At 37.9% G+C, this 24359-nt stretch overlaps 1 protein-coding gene across 1 annotated transcript in view; it reads left to right on the forward strand.

Annotated features, from left to right (window-relative positions):
• PDE11A (phosphodiesterase 11A) overlaps window positions 1-24359 on the forward strand; it is a 265912-nt gene that overhangs the window by 49761 nt on the left and 191792 nt on the right. The gene's annotated exons all lie outside the window — the stretch shown is intronic.

Consider the following 24359-nt stretch of genomic DNA (forward strand, 5'->3'; position numbering starts at 1 on the left):
TACACATTGCCATGTTCTATTACAATTTCAGTTATGCTAAAGTTATGTCAAAATGCAAAATGAGACTCTAGGCTGGCAAAATTCTGACTCAAGCTGATATTTGGATATTGGATATATTAAGATTATATTATGTCAAAAATTGTTATGTAAATAAGTAGCCTGCTTGGCTCAAGAATTATATAACTGTATATAATTATACATATTATATACTGCTGATCATTGATTTCTGGTCAGATAGTTAACACAGTGTATTTAAGAATAAAATGAACCATTGGAACAAAACTCTATATGAATATACTCTTAAGACCCATAAGAAATAGAAATGTTGGTGGAAATAGATGAAGAGAAAGTAGAAACAAATATTTATTGGAGAAGCAGATAGTATGAATGGTAGAAATATTTTAGTAACTTCTCTTTATCATCTATCTTTGATTCAAGGGTTTTTGATGCAAGCATTTTAAAGCTAATAGAAATTAAAGTCAATAGACTTCCTTGAATTTTATTCCATCGTTAACCCCATCTTAATTCTGAGCAATGTTTACTTTCCTCTTTATTAATTTATATACTCTTTGGAAACTTTCTTTTTAAATTTCTTTGTTGATTAAGATGTTACATATGTGTCCTTATTCTCTCATTAATCCCCCACTCCCCTACTCATGCCCTCACCCCCTGCATACAAGTCCTTTGGTTGATCTCTCCCTCTTCCCCCACCCTCCTCTATCTTCCCTTTGAGGTCTGATGGTCTGATGAATGTTTTTCTGTCTCTGGATTTGTTTCTGTTCATCAATTTATGTTGTTCATTATATTCCATAAATAAGTGAGATCATGTGATATTTAGCTTTCTCTGACTGGCTTATTTCACTTAGCATAATTCTCTCCAGTTCCATCCATGCTGTTGCAAATGGTAAGAACTCCCTTTTACTGCAGTGTAGTATTCCACTGTGTAGATGTACCACTATTTTTTAATCCACTCATCTGCTGATGGGCACTTAGTCTGTTTCCAAATCTTAGCTATGCTGAATTGTGCTGCTATGAACATAGGGGTGCATATATCATTTCCAATTGGTTTTTCTAGTTTCTCTCCAGCAGCCACAACTGCCTTGCTTTCCACTTTTCCTCCCTCTTCCTTCTATGCTGTCTTTAGTCTTCATTTCTTCCTCCCTCCGTGTATACAAATTAACCGCCATCTTTGTTGTGTTAATTTGCATACTTACTCTGATTGGCTGGGGTCATGGCTTGTGTAGTAGAGTGATAGTTAATTTGCATATTACTCTATTATTAGGTTAAATATTTAAAGCTGAAGCAATAATGTGTTTTAGGTTGTATCTCTTTCCTTCCTCCCTTCCTCTTTTCCTCTCCATTTTGTTCCTTAAAGAATATGAGATAGCTGATGGAAAATGTGGGGATATAAATAAACATTTCATGGCCAGATGATATAGACTTCAGGTTACTAGGATGTGATGCTAATCTCTAACTACAGTCAGTCTTGACCTATTATGTTGTTTATTTGCCTCATCTTTCTGCCACAGGGAGGGGCTGGAGGACACTTCTGGTATTTATTTATTTATTTAAATTCTTTATTATTGAAAGTATTACATATGTTCCTCTTTCTCCCCATTGTCCTTTCAGCCTACCCCCGTCCCCCAGCCCTGACCTTCACTGGTTCCCCCTGCCCCCATTGTCTGTGTCTATTGGTTATGCTTATATGCAACAAGTTCTTTGGTTGATCTCGTATTCCTCCCTGATCTGCCTGCCGTCCCCCCCCTCCCCACCCAGTTCCACCCTCTCACCCTTGCCTTCCCTCTGAGATTTGATGGTCTGTTCAATGATACTGGTGTCTCTGGATCTATTTTTGTTCATCAGTTTATGTTGTTCATTATATTCCACAAATGAGACACTCCTGTTATTTAGATAGATGCCGCTAAGTGTCTGATAGAAGGAATTTCAGGCGAGGGTCAGTGACTCGCTGAGAATGCACTGGATGAATAACACCATTCAAGGAAACAAAAAAAACCAGTTTTTGACTTGCCAGCCATGAAAACTGTTCTCTCTCAAGGTGAGGAAATTCATCACCTAATTAATGAAGAATCTTGCCAATGCATACATATAATTCTTAGGATTTTGACCCCAGCATATCAATTAGCAGATCCATTTTTCCACTAAATAAGTGGCATAAATCCCTAGTTTGCACATAAAAGAATTCACAGAAAATAATGTCCTCTGTTTTGCAGAGGAAATGAGCCTTTATTTCTTTTCATGTTTGTAGCTTCTCTAGGGGTGTGATAGAAAGATTTAGGCCCCGGGAAGACCATTTCTTAGACCTTCATTCATTTTGTGCTATGACTAATAGCTTTTCAATATAACCACACCAAGAACTGATATTGCTTTAGAAAACAGCATTCTACATCTCTGGTGAGTTGCTTATCTTTCTTGAAGCAGAACGAATTGCTCACATTGTCAGTCTTACGTATTTTCTGACGTAATAGAGGCACTCAGGCTATCGATTGCTTTAGGCTGTATGACTGGTATTGAGGATCACTTAACAAGATGCTGTGCAAAACAACTGGATCAGACTCCGAGTTCACCAAAGTTCAGCAGGCAAGCCTCCTTTGCTGTGCTGGCAGACTGAAATTTTGCAAGCAGAAGTGATACACTACCCTTGGTGCATCTGGATGATTCTGTTTAGTTTTGAGAAAGGAGAAAATAATGTAGCTACAGAAAACCCAAGAAGGTTCAGAGGCACTGATTTCAATGTACATCTCGTGGCTCGTACACCTATTGTATGAACAGACTTCTCACAGCTGAATGTCCTTTGACCTCCAGCCTTAAATCTTTTTTTTCTTTTACATTTTTTTATTAAATTATTATCTGTGTACATATTTTAACATTGCCCCCCCACCCCCACCCATAGAAACCCTCCCTCCCCAGAGTTTTGTGTCCATTGGTTGTACTTACATGCATGTATACAAGTCCTTCAGTTGATCTATACCTTAAATCTTGCTGTGTGAATGCACAGGACACATACCACAGGAAGCCAACCTGGCTCTTTGATTAGGAAGTATAATGCTAGAGAGGGATTCACTTTAAGTCTACATTGTTTAGAAAGCAGTAATATAATGGATACATTTTGTTTATAGAATCTCACAATATTAAACGTAGGGAAACCCCTTAAGTCCCAAGACCGATCACGATAGCACACACTCTTTACATAGCAGAAACAAGCTCCTTCTTTGAGAAATTTACAAATATTATAAAAAGGTCGACCCAAGAGTTCCTATGGATGCTCGCTGCTAGGTCAGGTGGAGCCACGGAGGCATTGAGGGGTGACTCCTGAAGGCTCATTCTGGTATAGGTGACATTCTCAAATTCCTGGGATAATCACAGAAGGCCAAAGGCGAATGTTTTGCTTATGGGTCCAGACCTGGATTGCTTTCATTAGTTGGAGCTTTAAAATGAAGTTCCTCAGAAAACTTGAAAGAAATGAGAAAACATTGTTCTATAAGATTTGGTGTGTGACACTGGTGGCACCCAGTGACTTTTCATGTTTAACTCACTGGAAATTATGTTTGAAGTTGTTCTTCTAACAATAATTTACACAGATGGTCAGCTTTTAATGGATGAACTGTGACAATGGAGGAGAAAGCATAACTCAAGAAAGACTTCTCTGTGGGAATTTTCTAGAGCCGTTAAAAAGCTAGTAAAGAACACGGCCTACTCCTTCACAAAGTATTAAGCAAAAACTAAAATCTTTTAATTAATAATAAAAATTAAAACAGGAATTTATTCTAAAGATCAATAAGAGAATAAACCTCATCTTTCTAATGCAGTATCTACACATAGAAAATCTATTTCCAAACAAACAAATTCTAGAGACTACAGTCTATTTTCTGTTCACCTAACAGTTTAACAAAACATTTATTTACGCTGTAACCGTTTTGGCTCAGTGGATAGAGCATTGGCCTGCATATTGAAGGGTCCCAGGTTCGATTCCAGTCAAGGGCATGTACTTTGGTTGCTGGCATATTCCCAATGGGGGGTGTGCAGGAGGCAGCTGATCGATGTTTCTCTCTCATCAATGTTTCTGACTCTCTATCTCTCTCCTTTCCTCTTTGTAAAAAAATCAATAAAATATATATTAAAAAAACATTTATTTATTTCTGCTATAAAAAAAAACACAACTCGTGTAGAGGGACATGAAACTCACATTTACAACGCTATCCAGTGTAGTAAGTACCTTCATATGTCGCATCTTTATTTTATGTGATGACTTAGTTTGGTGTGTACCTTTCCCCAGGCAGGGATAAGGAAAATAGTCAAAATGTAAATACTTCACTAATGATGCTCCTTAGAATAGTGGAGTTCTTGGCATGCTGTGGGGACTAGCATGTCCTGAGGCCCCCACAGGAAGACGAAGTAATGTGGAAAGCTTTATTGATGATGTAAAAATAAGGGAGTTCCCTCCCAAAGTCCATCCCCCATGGAAGAAGTCCACTCTTGTCTCCAGCGGGGCTAGAATTAAGGCCACTGCCCAGCGTCTCTGCTCCCTAGGAAAGCACAGTCTGGTCCAGCGTCCTGCGTGTGGAGTGCCATGCTGCTTCTAAGGCAACATGGCTTTGGAGAGAGCCTGGCCGAGTGCACAGGGCGAGTGCAGGTCACCAGCAAGAGCGCCAGCGCAGAACCGAACAAGAGAGAGAGGATTCATTGCCTGGGATCATGTATTCCTGAATTTTTGCGGGCTTGCAATTGGGGTTCACCCCCCTAGCCAATTCACTGTTCCTCAGGCTAGACTGACAGGCAAGCACTTTCTCTGTCACCTGAGGTTCACTGCGCATGCGCCCTTCTCCCTTTTGTTGGATCCCTTCCCCCAGTGACCTGCAGGGAATGGACTGCTGGTTCCGTGGGGAGAATGAAGCTGTGGCTTCCTGGTGAAGCTGCCCAGATGACATGGTTATAATATCTGGCCTCCCCTTTGCTCTCTCTCTATTACCAATATTAATAACTAGCATTTATGATGATAACAATACCATTGGGCCTGGTAATTGGTTAGTTAAGGCCAAAATTCATTAAAATAGTGAATTATTTCAAAATAATACATATGCTTTTTAAATATTTTATTTTAATTTAAAATATTGACATATATTTATTAGACAATCTTCTCTTGTTGGGCAAGTGTTTTGTTTGTTTAGTTATTTGTTTTTTATTGTGGATCCTCTACCTAGAGAATCATTTTGTTTTCATAAATAAACCGTATTCATAATGCATTTTCTATGATTGATAATTTAATTTGATTTAAAATGGAACTAGGGTTAAAAAGTGCTTATGAAGAAATCTGAAGAAATCTAGAATCTTTCTAGGCTTTTGTGATTTTACCATTGTTTTACCCATATCAAATGTGAGAGCTCTTTTGTTTTGATGAGACAATTTTATCAAACTCTGGATTTCAACCTAATTTTCCTAGAAAAAACAAAAACCATTCTCTTTTTTTCACGTTTTTTTTTTTTGTTGTTCATATAATAAAGAAACCAAACTCCTGAATTTATGATAACAAGTGCAACTGACATAAACAGATTTGGGAACAAATACAATTGACACTTGGTAAGCAAACACACTCAGCGAGTGGGGCAGTTTTGGATCAAAATAATGCAGGAGAATTGGTTTCCTTGACACAACCTCGTAGCATGCCTTAGATATGTCAATATTTTTTTGGAGAGGTCATTAATTTGTGTTGTAAATTGCTCAAGTGCAGGTCATTAAGAGAGCTTCTACTTCGTAATAAATTATATTTTTCTACTCTCAGACATCCTTGGTACTGTGGTGTCTTCAACCCCCTAATACCTTTCCATTTACGTCTGGGAAGCTCCAGGATGATGTTTGACATGTGCTTATACACAAGTTCTTTTATTTTCCTTAAACATTTGGAACCTTATGAAGGCAATGCCCCTTAGATGGCTTTAGCTCCGTTGCCTCCCATCAGGCTTCCTATCATGGCTGGAAACCACCATCACCCTGCGATTATGTTTAGGAATCAAACATAAGCACATGGAGGCCAGGTCAGTCACAGTTCTGAATGCCAACAAGCAGGATATCCTACTAAATACTCCCTCCTTCTGACAATTGAGGCATCGTCATAGGCTAAGCTGATAGGTCTGCCCTTCCTCCCCTAGGAAGCATTATTTCCCTGGAGGCTCCTCTGTGTCTCAAGCAAATGGACTCTTGACAAGTCCAGGCTACCAGACGTTGTTCAGATAAGTCTCCATATATCAGGCCTCCATTTTTTCTTCATTAGCTGCAGCTATAGTAGCAATGGTAGCATAACTTAGTGAGGTGTTATAATCTCATTTAAAATATATTTTTATTGATTTCAGAGAGGAAGGGAGAGGGAGAGATAGATACATCAATGGTGAGAGAGAATCATTCATCCGGCTGCCTCCTGCATGCTGCACACTGGGTATCATGCTCACAACCCAGGCATGTTCCTGACTGGGAATCAAACCGTGACCTTCTGGTTCAGGGTTGACACTCAACCATTGAACCATGCTGGTCAGGGTATAATTGCATTTTTTAAGATGAGAAAAACCAAGGTCCAGAGAGTAAGACATAATTGGAAGCAGTTAGGTCTGGAACCAGCTTCTTAATCTCTCTCCATCCTGTGTCTAAGAGAGAACAGCACGTACACCCCAGTCATGAAACATGGCTTGCAGTGAGCAGAGCAAGCCTGAAGGATTGTGAAAAGCTTTGGTCAGGCTATGAAGGCCTTTCCCGTTGCCAGAGATGCTTCTGCTTGTCATCTGCTCTGTCCAGGTCTGTGACTTCACTAGCCTGATGCTGCAGCAGCAGGGAAAGACACTAGAGAAGAGGGAGAGAGAGTCAGGAGTGTATTAGCTTGATGGTGGGATAGACCTTAGACCCCACTTACCTCACTTATCTGAATGTCTCAACGTGGAAGATGATAACACCGCAGGGACACGAGAGTCCAGCTCTCGTTTGTTTATTCCTCTCCGTGTCTGCAGGTGCATGCAGCAGGGAGGGGTTGATCTTAGCCTAGTTTTGGACCAAAATAATAAAATGACACTGAAAGTTAGGTTCTCTTTTTTCCTTGGTATATTTTTCTTGCTACTTGAAATCATGTCTGGCAGCCTCTTATTTGAGAAAACTTGTACGTTGAAGGGATTTTGTCTAGAGTTACTTTGGCTCTTGTTTTTTAGGGTCACTCCTCCCTTTTCCAACATAAGGTCTAAATTTTAAAGAAGCGAATAAGTGTTTGGGCATTGCTCTGGCTCTTCATGTAGTATTTTATAAAACTGGGATTTCACTTGGAAAATAGTTTTGTCTTTGCACTATACCAGTTCTTCAAATTTAAAGTTCAAGAGCAGAAATCCTCTCATTTTCCACAACAGGAAACTGAGGCTGATAGGCGAAGTAATTTGTCTAGTGAGACACCACTGGTCAATGGTAGAGCTTAAATTAAGCTCAGTGTGTTTTACACATTGACTCCAGAGTTCTCTCTACTGTACTGCATTGCCTCCTATGTCACTGATTAACGATTAATGAATTTCTCTGAATATGGCGGTGAAATGCCTTTGAAAGTGAGAAGAGAATATTATTCCTTACTGATTGTATTGGTTTAAATGAGTCACCAGAAAATAAGAGCCTCTGTTATGCTTCTACATTCCCTGCCTTATGTAATTTTAGCTTACTTCACAGATTACCCAATACTCCCAGAAGGCTGTGGATATTTGGTAAATGAAACCAATACAAAAATTAAGTGAAATGGAGGCAAGGGTAAACCATGGCAATCCTTTAATAAGGTTTAGTAAATTCAGGACTCTAAACTATCATTGTCCCCAAAAGGTTTATTATTCATCTAAAGTCTTCTTTTCAACTGCCAACCCTGCTTGACATGTAGACATTTTAGTAAATTTGTTGAAGAAGAAAAGCACTATTTGACTACAATAGCCTGAAATGCTAATAGTCACTGCACAGTGCCACCTATTCGAAGCCCCTGAGGACCACCACTGGACATCAGATATGTACCTTATTTTAGTTATATTAAGTGCCAGTTGATTTATTAGTCTCCTGAGGCACATTAATATGTTTCACAAAGAGGTTTCTTTGTATAGTTTGGATATACTTGAGAGAAACTGGAAGGTTCTCGGTAAGAGTTTTGAATTTCTACTTTATGAACAGCTGGGTGATTCAATAAAAATTAAATTAGACCTAGCTGGTATGTCTCAGTGGTTGAGCAGGAGATCATGGTTTGATTCCCAGTCAGGGCACATGCCCAGGTTGTGGCCTCAATCCCCAATGAGGGTGTGTAAGAGGCAGCTGATCAACGATTCTCATAATTGATGCTTCTCTCTCTTCCTCTCTGAAATCAATAAAAACATATTTAACAAAAATTTAAATTAGGACACAGAGTAAATAATGTGCTAAGACTATAAAGTCAGCTAGCTTGGGAGCAGCTAGACCTCAGACAATGTGTGCTTAACCATTCTTCTCCACCTCGGCTCTAAGCCAAGCCAGGGGCTTTGGCATAAAGTATTCTTGGATACAAAATTTGGCCCTGCTTCTCAAGAGTTATGTAAAGTTGGCAAATTAACTTGTACCTCTGCTTCCTCTTTATTAACAGACAAAGCATTAGAACTACTCTCATGGGATTTTGCTTGTTTGTTTGTTTTGGGCGAGGTTTATGTGAAATGATATCTACTTATCACAATACCTAGCATCTAATAAGAACTTAACAAATGGGAGCCTTTATTATATTATTGTTATTGTTATGTCTGTGGAGACTTAGAATTAGAGGAAATGTTACTGAGTCCAAGGAGCTTTGATTTAATTGGAGACTGAAACAGATAAGTAGGTGCAAATTGATGTAGAGTGAAGGATAATGGTTTTTATTTGAAAATGCTTGAAGGAGGCACTGGTACAAGCTATCGGGTCTAGTAATAAGTAATGTCATTTTTAAACATTCGTTTAAAATCTTGCTTGGCGTTGACTTGTATTGACATAACCTTCAAACACGTGGTATCTACAGAACGTGTGAAGTGCAATTAACAAGTTTTGCTTGAAAAAGTTTGTGTTTGGTTTGGTTTTTGTTGCAAAACTAGGGCTAAGAAGATGGCGGATGAAGAGCATATCTGGCACTGCATGCTTTACGAGTTCCAATTAGGAAGAAAAGCAAGTGAGGCTGCAAAAAACATCTGTAGTGCTCTTGGTCAAGATGCAGTCAGCGCCAGAAAATGCCAGCGTTGGTTTGAGAAATTTCGCAAGGGAAATTTTTCGTTAGATGACAAGAGTGGTCGAGGCCGTGTGTCCAATTTTGATCAAGAAGCTCTTCAAGCTCTTTTGGTGCAAAATCCTCAAATTACCCAACAAGAGCTTGCGACAACTTTAAATTGTTCACAAAAAACAATTTCCAATCAATTGCGTGCACTTGGCAAAGTCCAAAAGTTTGGAAAATGGGTTCCTCATGAGTTGACCGACAACAACCGTAATCAGAGTCACAATTTGCAGTTCGCTCCTCTCTCGTCAAAACCGTTTGCCGTTTTTAGAGCAAATTGTTGCCGGAGATGAACAATGGGTGCTGTATGTTAATTTGAAAAGGCGGCCTCAATGGTTGGATAAAAATGAGGCTCCGCAGCCCACGCCAAAACCTGACTTGCATGCGAAAAAAGTGATGTTGTGTGTTTGGTGGAATTTTAAAGGAATTCTTCATTATGAACTTTTACCATCTAACCAAACTATTACAAGTGCAGTGTATAGTGCCCAATTGGAAAGGTTAGCCCAAGGTCTAAGAGAAAAAGAACCCGCGCTGATTAATCGGAAGGGCGAAATTCTTCACCACGATAACACACGACCGCATACTGCAAGAATCACTGCTGAAAAACTGCGCCAGTTGGAATGGGAAGTTCTCCCTCAACCTGCATATTCTCCTGATATTGCCCCTTCCGATTACCATTTGTTTCGTTCTTTGCAAAACTTTCTTCTTGGAAAAAAATTTAATAATGAAGAATGCCTCAAAAATGCATTGACCGAATTTTTTGCATCAAAATCACAAGAATTTTACAACAGAGGGATTAAAATGCTTCCTGAGCGTTGGGCACAAGTAGTAGAAAACAATGGCAACTATATTGTTGATTAAATTTTGTTGTATTGTTTAAATAAATTCGATTTTAAAAAAGTATTAGAAAACGACATTAATTATTACTAGACCAAATATATTTGCTTTCTTTCTGGGTTTTTTTTGGCTCAATTAGAAGTGTACACACAAGATACACAAATATTGAATTGTTTGTTGTACACTTGAAACTAATATTATACGTCAATTTTATATAAATTTAAAAAAGTATACACATGCTGATCATACATATCTTCAGTGATATGCTATTAATTTAATGAGAAAATAATTAATTCTAGATTATTATATATAAGCTATCTGATTTTTCATTTGCTCTGCTGTTACAATTTGTCTAGATGAGCAAGCAATTTCATGCATTTTTGCTGTGCATCATTTAGCTCTTCTATTCAGCATCAGTCTAAAATCAGTTTAGTATTAAGACACTCTCAATTTATAGTAGCTCTTTTTCAGTAATTGGCTTACTTCAAATTTTTATATATACCACTTCTTTTCCCAAGCATACCCCCACCACCCTCACCGCAATTGCACAGCAAAAGATAGTCATTTTGGTGTTGATTGATAGCTGCTAAATAGAAGTGAGAATTTCATAGAAGGAAATATGGGTACCAGTGCTTTAAGAAAAGATGTGTCCCTAATGTGTTTTATTTAATTGATGCTACTTTGGGAGTTGGCTTTGCAAAGCACTTCTGATAAGAGCCCTTTATCAGCTTCAGAATTCTTTATCTGGAAGGTCACTTTCTAAGCTGTCAATGTCAGTTGATTGAAACAATCAAATTTCACAGAGTTGATGACTAAATTTGTTTAAGTTACGGCTATAACTAGTAAACTAATAATCCCTAGTTTTTGTCTTTCTTGCAGCTTAATTATAAATTCACTGGTGCCATGTATTTCAAAGTAAAAATATTAATAAATACAGAACATATGAAAGAGTTTCCATTAGTCCATCAAGTAACAAAACCCTCATGAATTTATATTGTATTTTTAAGTAACTAATAAATAATTATAGGAGCCTTTAAAATGGCTTCCTACAAGTGGCAAAGGACTTTAATATGTTTTCTATATAATGCTTATAGCTTTTTTTTCCATTTATGTAATTTTTTTCATCTCTATTCTGCATTATAGTCTCAGAATTCTTCAGTTTTCTTTAGAGTCACTTAGGCTGCATCCATTTTTAGAGTAGATGCTGATTAAAATAAGCTACAATAGCCCACTGCTTATAGTGCCACCTTGTGGCTTTGATCCATTACTGCCACCCATTAGCACCGACTGTAGGCCCCTCAATTGGGGCCAAATCTGAAACGAGCAGTTTCTTTTAAAAATGTGTCCCTGGGTGTAATTATTTATTTTAATATTGCTAACTACTTGATAAAACTGAAGTAAAGACAAAATATAATTAAAGTGAAAAATGACCACTATTGAAGGCAAATTAAAACAAGTCATATCTGAATTATTTGATGGAATCAAGGGGAAAATGTGATTTGGTCTATGAAGGCTTAATTTATATTTTTTATGATCACTTCTATGATTCTCCCCCACCCCCCAACTGTCAAGAAATTACATTTGACTAGTAACACTTTTTAGAGGACAAAAATTTTGTTCCTGAAATTTTATCTTGGTAAGTTGTAAAATCCATAACTCATTTCTCCTCTCTATTTGCACTCTTCTCTTCTCTTCACAATGGTCTAAAACCTTTTTCTCTGCCATGTGGTTCTTAGAGGATGTCACTGATGCATTTGAATCATGTGAATCAATATAGCCCTGAATAAAAAATAAAGGTACTGTATGCCCTACTGGCCAGCATTTTGTCCTCAGGTATTCCTATTTTTATTTCTTATGTCAATTAATTTGATGACTTTTTTTCAGTTGTATCCATCCATGATGGCAATGTTAGGAGGTCAAACCTTTATTTCTTTGTTGGACAAAAACACATGTCATTGTATGAAGCATGTAAAGAAGTAGAAATGAATGCGTAGTGTTAGGATATTATTTTGCATGAGGAAAGTGGGGTTAGAATTGGGGTTATCACAGAGATAACTGGACAACAAAAAGAAAAAGTTTGTATTACCCATTAAGAACATTGAAGGAGAAAAAATAAATTGGTTGAAGAGAGTTCAGTTTAATTAATAAGTATGTAATTTATACTCATTTAAAGTCCACTTGAAATGAAGAGCCATTCTGGTTGTGATGAGTGCACTTGAAGTTGTTATATGATTAACACAGTTCAGAGTAGAAGTACATGCCCTTTTTCTGTGATTCATACATTGCAGGCCTGGCTGCTTTGGTCTGTGGTAGTTCATTTCCTCAAGACCAGAGAACTATGGCTGACAGAGATGTCAGCACTGAGCCATTTCAGGTTCAGTTAAACAGGAAATTCTCTTAAATTTATACCAAAATCATTACATGAAAAACACTAAGTATCCCTTCCTTTAAAAAGAAACAGAAAATGAATCGTTAAGAAGGATATTCTGCAATTTTAAAATGCTTTGTTTACTAACCTACCTCTTGCAAAATATCTCCAGCAGGATGGTTTGGTAAATAATAGTTAAAGGTTGAATTGTGTTCCCCTCAAAAAGTGGTTTAAATCCTAACCCCCAATGCCTCAGGATGTGATCTTATTTAGAAGTAAGGTTTCTGCAGAAGTAACCAATTTAAAGCAAGGTCAGTAGGATGGGCCTTAGTTCAATATGGCTGGTGTCCTTATAAAAAAAGAAAAGACTACATGAAGGGACACAGGGAGAACATGACAGGGAAGAGGAGCTATGCTGCCACCCACCGAGCAGGATCTGAGGCTACCAGAGCTGTAAGAAGGAGGGTCCTTCTACAGATTTCAGAGGGATTATGGCCCTTCAAATACCTCGATTTGAGACTTTTAGTCTCCAGAACTGTGAGATAGTAAATTTCTGTCATCCTAAGCCACACTACTTGTGGTACCTTGTTATAGCAGCCCTAGGAAACTAATGCAATCATGATAGTGAACTTACTGCTCTGCCCTGTGAGCACTTTACACCTAATAACCTTGAGACATCTATTATTCGCTTCCCAAGATACTGCAGATATGGATACTAACTCCATGAGGTTAAATGATTTGCTAAAGATCACAGTTGGTGTGTGAGCTGGGATTTGAACCCAGGTCTGTTTAATTCTGGATTCTGCTGTGTGTATGTGTCGGGTGTGTGTGTGTGTGGAGAAGAGGGATCTGGTTCCCCTCATTGGATTGTTTAGAGTTACAACATCCTCATGTCTCATCATATGAAGGGGAATTACTCTTGGCATTCACCAGCAAACCCATCCTCCGTTTGCAAGGGCACAAATAGGACTTCATTTCTCTGACAATGAAGGGTTGGCAATATTCTCTTGTCTTCTTGTAATTTGAAATTTATAACCTTATCAGCCTCTCCCCCACACCTCTCCATTTCTTCCTGCCTCCTCCCATGACCCAAATCAAAGTAGTTTAATATGTGTAATTGAGTGAAAAACTACACCGAGTCCATTTTCTGCTTCAAAAAGATTTCTTTAAAAAAATATAATCAGGGTTTTTGTCAAATACTAAACAAACCTGCATTGAACTGTGTAGGTATCATATTAGTGAAACCTGGGCTAACACCTGAAATTCAAAATTTCATCAGTGAAATGAATCCTGTAATTCTGAGAGCAGAATTGTTTTTCCTAAATGAGTGCTGTCTTTTTATTAATAATCATTCCTATGTTATAGTATATCAGTCATAGGATATAAAGTAAAAACTATCAGAGGACATTGCACAAAGGAAAAGTATGGTTTTGTGACTATTTCAATCATATATGCAAATGTGTGCTGGGTTGCTGATAACCAGTCAACAAAAGAATGTTCCTACCTGACATTCTTCAACTGGGAAGAGATCTGTGGTTTAGTCTTATAGTTTAATTTTAATTTCCTTTAGTTTAGTCATGTAGTATGAAAGATCGATGCCCAGGGCTTTGTGAATAGCCTCCTAAAAGAGAAAGGATCATCACGGGGGGGGGAGGGGGGGGCAGGATAATTGCCCGTGAGCTTTCCTAATGTCACCAGTTCAGCCATTAAACAGCTGTGGGCCTTGAGCAAATCAATTAGCCTCTCTTGAGTTCTAATCTCCAAATATGTAAAACTATTGACTTCTCCTCCCTACTTTATAAACAATGTGTTCGAGAAAAGGAAAAGTCAATGGAAATATGCTCTACAGTCATGACCTACAAGTTGAGAACCACTAGCAGGGTCACCTAAGACCATCGGAAAACAGATATTTACATTATGATTCATTAACAGTAGCAAAATTACAGTTATGTAGTAGCAACGAAAATAATTTTATGGTTGGGGGTCACCACAACATGAAGAACTGTATTAAGGGGTCATGGCATTAGAAAGGTTGAAAACCAATGTTCTAGAGGGTGGCTTACTATTTTTGTATTGTTATAAGACAGCTAACTCAATATTCAACACATGTAGCTGCTGTTCAGTGCATTGCCTAAGGCCTCTAATGGTTGGTTTGTCTGTGCAGCAATGTCTTTTGGGACAAGGAGTACCTACTAAGCAGTATGCTATTCCACTTCTCAATCTTATAAAATCCTTTATCCATCTGATAACTGTATTACTCATGATCTTCCCTACATGGCCATTGGATCAAACAACAGTAAAAACATTTGCTTCAATGATACTGATCCCATAATTATCAAGTATTTTCATTTGTCCTTTCAATCTCCCTGAAGCAGATGAGTGTATCTACTGTCCCTCCTCCCCTGGCTGCCATGACTCCCTGCTGCACTGCTCTGCTTTCCCACTTGCCTCAGTTTCCCCTGTTGTACATCCTCTGCTTCACTTCCTTTACTTGATCTTGTACTGGAGGCATTTCCAAAAGTGCTATCTTTTGTCCGTGTCCATGAGCTATGCATGGTCAGGATGGTGAAGACCTGGGTGGGTGGGTAGGGGCTGGGTTAAGGAGGGTAAAGAAGGGTAAATGGGAGACATCTGTAATACTGTCAATAATGTATAGTATTGACAATATATATATATATATATATATATATATATATATATATATATAAACAAAAAGCAAACAAACAAGGAAAACAAACAACCTCCCCCCAAACAAATTATTTCAGAATTAAGTCTCAATTACTTCTTGAGTCTCAGTTCTAGACACATAGCCCATACGTTGTTCACATTTAAGTCACTTTGCAATTCTTGGCATTTACAGGACCCAGAATGCATCTTCCCAACTTCTGGCATTTTCTTACTCAATTGTTTCATCCAAGAATTTAGTTAAAGAGACTAACAGTTATTAAAAATCTCCCATAATATTATTCAATAAATGTTTGTTGGATTGAAATACAATTATTAGCTTCTGTCTTGAACAGAAATATGAGATCAAGTCTTTTTCATTTTTGTATTTCCAGCAATTAGCAGAGTGCTAAATATATAGTGTGTACTCAGAAATATTTACTTGGAAACAAAAGATAAAGAATTACTAATCTGTATGATTATATATATTTTTAACATTCATATTTTCCCTAGGAGACACAAAGTAGTAAAATAACCAGGTAAAGAAATAAATTCAGCATTCTTTACTACCCACCAGCAAAGATTGTTATTCACCTGGAGAGAATAGCTATTTACAAGATTGGTACTGACAAATAGCTGTGCATCATCCTTTTATTCACTAAGATAAGGTTGTTGATAATAATGAATGTTTGTAGTAATGAGCTTGCTTACAACTTTTCTCTAAATGAGATTTAGTTCATATATTATAGGATGACCCTCAGGTTTCAGTCTCATATATTACAGGCAACGTATCTATTCCCTGCTTAATGGAAGGACAACTTCCCAATATGATGCATATGAAACAATGAGTATTTAAACCTATATTCTCATTAACAATGAAATTATGGCTATCATAATTATGGCCAGTGCAAATGAGTCTTTAAAATAGCTGAAAAGTTGGGTCATCCTATAGTAATTTACTTGACTATATATGGGAAAAAGTGTTTTCACTTGAATAGTTTGGTTGTTTTTTTTCAAACAGCTATCTCCTTAAGCTTCAGTTTACTTAGCTTTGTATACAGTAATTGTTTTTACTGTCTTGGTCAGCATGGATTAGGAGAGTACAAGAATTTTAAATCTTTTTAAGTTTACTATAGAAAGAACAATTTCTTCTTTAGGATAATTCCATGGTGTAGATTAAATTGAAATTAATCAAATCTACCAAATCAGAAAAATATTTGTCTTCTTATCTAGGTTTGCCTGAGTAAAATATTTTATTATTTTAAGGACCATAGGGAAAATTCATTGATAGTTGGCATAAAAGTAAATGTGTACATTGATAAGCCTTAATATTTTAGGAGACAAAATGTTAGAAATAAATATGGTCTCTCTGTCTTTTTAGCCTGGTGGTATCAAATCTATTGATATGTGGGATGAACCAAAATTAGCACCTTGTCTGACTAAATCACCACTCTTTCATTTGAGAGGGTATGGGACAGTGGTTAAAATCATGGATGTTGGCTTCAATTAGATTGTGGCTTGAATCCTAGCTTCACCATTTGTTAATTGTGTGGCCTTGGGCAAATGGTTTGGTCTCGTTCAGTCTCAGTTTTCTTACTTAATGTAGGTATTTATTCATCCAGTTATTCAGCAAATATTTATTAAACAATTACTATGTGCTAATTCCTGTTATAAATAACAGGAAGTAATTGTGAACACAAAAGGCAAAAATTTTGGCCTTTATTATTTTGTTGTTGTTGTTTCTATTGTTTGGCCTTTATTAAATTTACTTTTAGTAAGGCAATGATAACAGTATCCATCTTCTTGTTTGTTGTGGAATTAGCTAATGTATTGCAGGTAAATTGCCTAGCACAAAGTCCAGCACTTAGTACATCTACTAAGCGAGGGGAACAAACTGATCTAGTTTGACAGGTATAGAGAAGAGGTGCTGGGAGTATGTGTGTAGTCTGGGGAGGGTAGATTGGCATCAGAATAGATTTGGGTCAAGAGGTTTCAGTTTAGTAAGCATTTACTATTTGTCAGACCACACACAGGTGTCTTAAACTTACAACAACCCTATGGAACAGATACAAGAATGAGCCCATTCATTCATTCACTCATTCATTCATAAAGCCTTTGTTGAGGATCTTCTATGTGCCAGATATCATGCTGGGCACTGGAGATAAAAAGATGAATAAGACTCAGGGCCTCCGCACTGGAAGGCACTCACTCCCAATGATAGACCAGTAGAGAAAATGCCATGGTAAAGCACACAGTACTTCCCCAACACCTAACTCAACCTGAAGGGAAGGGCTGGATGATGGAGGCAATTGGAAACATCTCAAACTTGAATCACAGAATGGCTCCAGTCCCTAACCAGCCACCCTGCCCTATCCCTAAGTTATACTTGTGGCTGGTTAGATCCTCTCTTGAGAGTCGCCTTATACTTGTGCTTCAAGGTAAGAGCTATTTTAGATATCATACTTCTGAAAACAGATTTTGAGAGAGTTGCAGAGAACAGGACAAGAATGAGTTGGATATGTCCCTGGACCTGCTTGTAGGTGGACAAAGGAAGAAGGGCACGCAAGAAGCTAGACTGTGGCCTGAGAGGACCTAGTAATATCACTGGACTTGAGCTCATCTTTGCAAGTCAATAGAATTACTTGCTTTTTGGAGGCGCTGTTTTTCATATTTGAAGGGGTTGTAGAGGATTCGAGGATTTTTAAGACCTGTTCCTGTTCTGACATGTCATGATTCTCCATGTCAGAGGATAGGTCACTGCACAGTGATATACATTTGTGGGTCTGGAATGCACGGTTACAGCAGCACATGTTCAGCTATGGTTCTTGTTGATGGATCCCTGAGAGTCCATGTCAAGCTTATCCCCAAGATGCAGTATGACCCGTTAATGACCTACAAAATTGAGCAAGGATTCTTATAAATGTAGCAAAAGATGCTTGATCATTTCAAAGCAGATTTCACTTTCTTAGTCTTCTGTGTTTGAGATAAAGGACATAGATGTTCAAAGTTTATTGACTGTTAAATTTATTTAATTTTCTAGCATAAGGCTTAGGATAAGGGAGCTGGGATAATTTCTACCATCCCTAAAAGTTTTGCTATTTAGTTTGTTGAAAATTTCTTGTAAGCAACCTTTTTCTTTTCTTTTTTTTTTAAACTAAAACTTTGAGCTTTGGAAAGTAGCAGTTCAATATTAACTAAATCTTCATTTCAAATATGAATATTTCTGGGTTTTTTACTCTCTTAGCCTTTTCTCTCTCTCTGTATCTATTTGTGTTCATTTTTTATAACAAAGCACACCTTAATGCATCTAATAGATAGGTTCCTAAAATAGGAATCAAACTATATTTAAAATATGTTAGGATTTGCTGTTTAAATGCTTCTATTATAAATTTATTTTGCAATGTAAGTTATTTCACTTTAATTTATCCTTGATGTATGATTGACTTTCATCTATTAGATTTGTCTAAATCAGGTCACATTAATTAACCAGAAGATCTATTACTGTTTATTACTCTCATAAAATCTAGAGATATCACTTTAAAATTTTAACACCCAGAATCTCCTATGCTTAGCATTGAACTACCAGTAGCAGCAATATAGAGTTCTTCTTTATTTATGATATATTTTATATCCAAAATTGCATACCACATGTATAAATTCAGTATATAATTAAATGGCCTCTTTAAATTTAACTGAATGATTGAATATCTTCATTTTACTAATGTCTATCTACAAACTATGACTAGGGGATACTGACATATTTGTGATCATTTATTCAGTGAATGAATTTTTAATACCTACCATGTACCAGGGACTGGGCAAAACACTGGGGAATGTAAAATACATAAGATATTATCTCCTTTGGGAACTTATAATTTATTAGAGGAAATAGACATAAGCACATAAAAAGTTAGAAGGCTAACATGCGAATCAACCAAACAGGGAAACGACCGGTTACTATCGAATATAATATGAGATGCACTGACCACCATGGGGCAGAAGCTCAACGCAGTGCTGCCCCCTGGTGGTCAATGTGCTCCCACAGCGGGAGCATTGCTCATCCAGCAGCCCTGAGCTGGGCTCACAGCTGGTGAGGGCAGAGATGGTGGCGGGAGCCTCTCCTGCCTCTGAGGCAGCATGAAGGATGTCTGACTGCCGGCTTGACTAAAAATCTGAAAGATCATGTAGCTCCATGGGCTCTGTGCTACTTTCTGGTTCAGAAAGGCTGGTTTCAGCTCATAACTGGTTCAAGTAGAATTCTCTTCCAGACAAAACTGCTTTAAAAATCACATTGTACTACATAATGGAATTTCATTTCTTCCTGAGCAACATCACCCAGGGGCAGTTCTTTTGTTTTGTTGTTTTCAAAATGAAAAAAAAAAAATTACTTCCATTGCATTAGTAACGTTTGGTTCCATGAAAAGAAACACGATTGAGAAACACAATTGAGTTTTGAGACCATTGAAAATAAACAATTCAGTTTGCCATCTTCTATATCGATTTTTGCTGAGAGAAATGGCATATGTTATATGCAATACTGGGTTTTCAAGAAGGGTGGAACTATTTGTATGTCTATGTCCTTAGGTACTATGAAAAGCCGGTAAGTTGATGATCTACTTCTAGGTACTTTGCTATTTCAAATACGAAGCAGCAGCTTGATAAAAATGTGGACTCTCAGGCCCACGCCAGACCCCAATCAGAATCTTCAGCACAGATCCCCAGGCAGTTCTCATGCACCTGAATTGAGAAGCGTCATCCTGGCTCTACTGCTTCATGCCTCCGGGCTCTACTGCTTCATTCACTGCCCTTCCTCCTTTTTCTTCTTCCCAGCCCCTGACCACCAACCCATGGCGAAGCCATTAAATCGGTTGTTGTTAAGCTGGGCTCTTAGGGAGTTGTATGTGCTGGTTTGTGAACCCACTGAAATCCAACAGAAAATTATGTGTGCATCTGCTCACTTAGCTTTCATTAAATTCTCACCAAAAAAGGTTAGCCATTCCAAACTAAGAGCATAAATACCATGTTCTGCCTTGAAAGATGGGAAGACAGAATAGGATAACTTTTATAATTCTATAATTAAACCTTTTCTATTGTTTCAATAAAAAGAATCAGACTGACAAGATAGCTGATCACAGAGATGAGGAGCTTTCTAGTTCCTCAAAACTGAGTTGTGCTCCATTGGTTCCAGCAGGTTAGGTTAGTAGAAAATTGCCAGTTTAGTTCCCATAGGTCCTGCATGCTCTGGGATAATTAAAGAAGACGTGCTTCTCCATAACACGAGATTTGTACTTCACTCTTATCTTTTTTTATTTTTGAGGCCCTAGCACAGTACTCCTCAACTCTGTCTGCCTATTAGAACCATCCCATACCAGACCGATTGTATTAGTCTCAGACCTCCTGGGGTAAGGATCAGGCTTACTGGGTTTTGTTTTGTTTTTTGGGTTGTTTGAACTTTCCTTGGGTGATTTTAATGTTTTAGTCAAGGTTACAAACTGTTTGTACACAGCAATGTGTTCGATAAATTCCAGGATGGCTTTCTTGGGGAATGATGTGTCTGTCATTATCTAAGGAACTTGATTTTGTTTCTTTTGGACTATGAAGTCCCTTTGGCTATTGGAAAGTCATTGTGTACAGGCCCTGCTGTACTATCTTCCTTAATCATGTCAAACAGAGGCAGATGTATAAAAAAATTTGTTCGGATGTGGAACTGATTCTAAGAACTATTGAATTTTCCAGTTTCTTTTCTGCTGCTCAAATGACCAGTCTGTCTCAGAAAAGCTCTCTGGCTTTTATATTGAGTGACTTTTTAACACTTGATATGCTGTTGAAATGATGGAAATGAGTAATTGTGCTAAAATGAAATAATTTAATTGTAAGATTTGTTTTTCCCTCATTTACACACATTTGGCTAATACTGTAGCTATACAGTGAACAGCTTCTGACATTCTGCGAGCCTCAGAACACCTACCTGTAGGACTCAGGGTTTCAATGAGAACAAGGAGAGAGCACACAGAAGAAAGCAATTTGCAGTTACTTTGAGTGCGCCTTTAATCAAATAAAGGAAGCAAAATCCTGTGAGAAAGTTCCCATTTACAAAGCTTTCCCCTAAGACACATTCACAGGCTGAAGTGGAATTACATATTCACATTTTTCCATTTTGTACTTCAATGGTTTCTAGCATGATTAGGTTTTGCAGCCAGTCCTCTGAAAAATAAACTCAGAGTTTGCTGTATATTTTCCTTCTCTGAAGGAGATTTCTGGCCATCTGAGCACTCACCTTCTCACTCTTTTGGGAATTTCCATGTGAATCGGTAGGATTTATGTTCACCCCTGTCCACTTCTGGAATAGATTCACCAAGAGTTCCTTTAATCACATTCCTTCCCTTCTCCCCAAGATTATGAGAATTCATGCCTGAGAATGATAAATTAGCTTTAACATCATTTTGGAGAATGGGAAATGGAAAATGGAATTATAGAACAATTTAAATCTGAAGATTTTTTCGAAGTAACATTTTGTACTCAGCATTAATGAAAAAATTGGAACTGATTATTTTCTGACTATGAATGCTTCTGTTTTCTCAGCATGGAGAAAATAAATATTCAGAAGAATCTAATCCAACTTATATGATATTAACTTGTCTTAACCTCTTTCCAGCTAAGGGATTTCTTAGTTGTCTTCTTGTAAATATATACACAAAGTGACTTTCTGCTTGAAATGGAAAATGCATGTAAATTGTACTTATGCTTTTAATCTTTCCACAGGATTGCTTAATTGTAGGGACCTTCAAAGGAGGCTCTGTACTAAAGTGGCTCTTCTTTTAGATGTGCTTTGGCATCCGAATTTTTTTTCCTGGTTGAAGCTACAATTTGTGACAGCTCTTAAGATACTAATTGGGATGGAAATTAGCCTGAACAGTCCTAGAAACTCAAATTCTCAGAGAATTGCAGCTCCCAGGAATGTCTCAGTGGCATTCACCATATGAAATAATTGAATAAAAGTGTTCCTTAATTGTTAAAACCTGGGAATAAATAAATACATTTCCAATCCAAGGCACTTTTCAAATATTCACCTCTCAATGGTAGAACGCCTGTGATAGGCAGGATCCTTAGAAACCTGTCCTTCGCAGCATGCTTTCACGTCGGGAGACCTGTGAGCAGCGACATGATTAAGGAGTGAGTTACACAGTGCTCTGTTTAAACTGCATCAGGGGCACCAGGATGCCTTTCTGACCATAGCCTCAAATCACTGGGGAAGAGTGACAGTTTTTTCTAGGAACTGAATGAAAAATAGATCCAAGTGTCACTAACCCAGTGTGAAACGATGGGCTTGTGACTCTGACATTGTCACGCAGATGCCAAAATACAACCCAACTCAAAATGGACCACGCATAGAAAACACTAGCAGTACATTCTGGGACAGCAAGGGAAAAAATAGTAGAAGAACATTATAATGGCTTCAGATTCACTGATAATTTTTTAAACTTTAATCTGCCTAGTGAACCATGCATGGGTCCTTTTTCTCTCTGTTGACATCTTACACTCCTCAAATGATATCTCATTCATCTTTTTCTATGAAACCCAATTAAAGTAGGTTACTACAAATACATAGATATCTACATAAGAAACCGAATTGCCCAAAGAGTGTCAGGAGAAAATAAAGCAAAATTATGTAAAGATGAGACAAAGTATGACAAGTGATTTTGTGTCTAAGACACCAAACAGAGAAGATTAATAGCTGATTAGGCATTTTGTTCTGACATCTGCTGGAAAGCAGGGGATGTTGGGGGCGGGGGGGGGGGGGGGGGAGACACGCTGTAAGAGATCAACCGAAGGATTTGTATGCATGCATATAAGCATAACCAATAGATACAAGACACTGGCGGGGGGGAGGGGGGGACGGGACAGGTAAGGGCATGTACTGGGGAGTAGGGGAGGCTGGGGGGAGGTGAATGGGAGGATAAAAAAGGAGACATATGTACCATTATTTGTAATACTTCAAACATTAAAAAATAAATGAAAATAAAAATTCATAAACATAAAAAAAGAATGATCCATAAAAAAAAAATAGGGAGGTAGGGTTGAGATACTTACTATTCCTTTTGGCCAATGTTAATTATCTTAACTCAAAGCCATGTATTTCTGGTAGGTGTTATGGTCACGGTCAGGACTCAAACACATACCTTCTGGCTCCAAATCTCAAGTTCATTCTCTCAGCATACCCCTGAGCAGCCAGCCCCAGAAAGATCTGCCTTTGTTGCTCTTCCCCCAAGGATTCTAGGATGTGGCCTCAGGCTGGTAGGAATGAATGGAAGAGAGTCAGTTCATGCACTCTGTTGGGTATTGCCTGAGATTAGTTGTGTCATGACTCTGAGCACATACAACCTTGCACTTCCATGGGCTTAGATGCCAGTTTGAAATCAATCATCACACCAAAAGAAAAAACACTACCTTGAAATTTTTGTACCCAGGTAAGCATAGTAAAATGATGTCATGGCTGAACTATTCTGATTTTCTGGACCTAAGCAGATCTGTAACTATTTTAACCCAGTGATTCCTAATAAAGAGACTCCTGACCCCTTGAAGTCTGAGAAGGCAGCAATGGTGGTAAGAATTGGAGTGTTAATAGGTGGTTGGTAAGAGGCAGAATCCATGAATAATTTAAATAATTTTACAAAACTAACAGAGACAATACTCTTTTTTTTTTTAAAAAAAAATATATTTTATTGATTTTGTACGGAGAGGAAGGGAGAGAGATAGAGAGTTAGAAACATCGATGAGAGAGAGTCATCGACCAGCTGCCTCTTGCACACCCCCTACTGGGGATATGCCCGCAACCAAGGTAACATGCCCTTGACCGGAATCGAACCCGGGACCTTTCAGTCCCCAAGCCGACGCTCTATCCATTGAGCCAAACCGGTTTCGGCTTCGGCGACAATATTCTTTAAAAAAAAAAAAAAAAAAAAAAAAAAAATATATATATATATATATATATATATATATATATATATATATATATAAAATTGATTTTTTACAGAGAGGAAGGGAGAGAGATAGAGAGCTAGAAACATCGATGAGAGAGAAGCATCGACCAGTTGCCTCTTGCACACCCCCTTCCGGGGATATGCCCACAACCAAGGTACATGCCCTTGACCGGAATCGAACCTTGACCGGAATCAAACCTGGGACCTTTCAGTCAGCAGACCGATGCTC

Source organism: Pipistrellus kuhlii, unplaced genomic scaffold (genome assembly GCF_014108245.1).
Source record: "Pipistrellus kuhlii isolate mPipKuh1 unplaced genomic scaffold, mPipKuh1.p scaffold_m20_p_7, whole genome shotgun sequence".
NCBI classification, from domain to species: Eukaryota; Metazoa; Chordata; class Mammalia; order Chiroptera; family Vespertilionidae; genus Pipistrellus; species Pipistrellus kuhlii.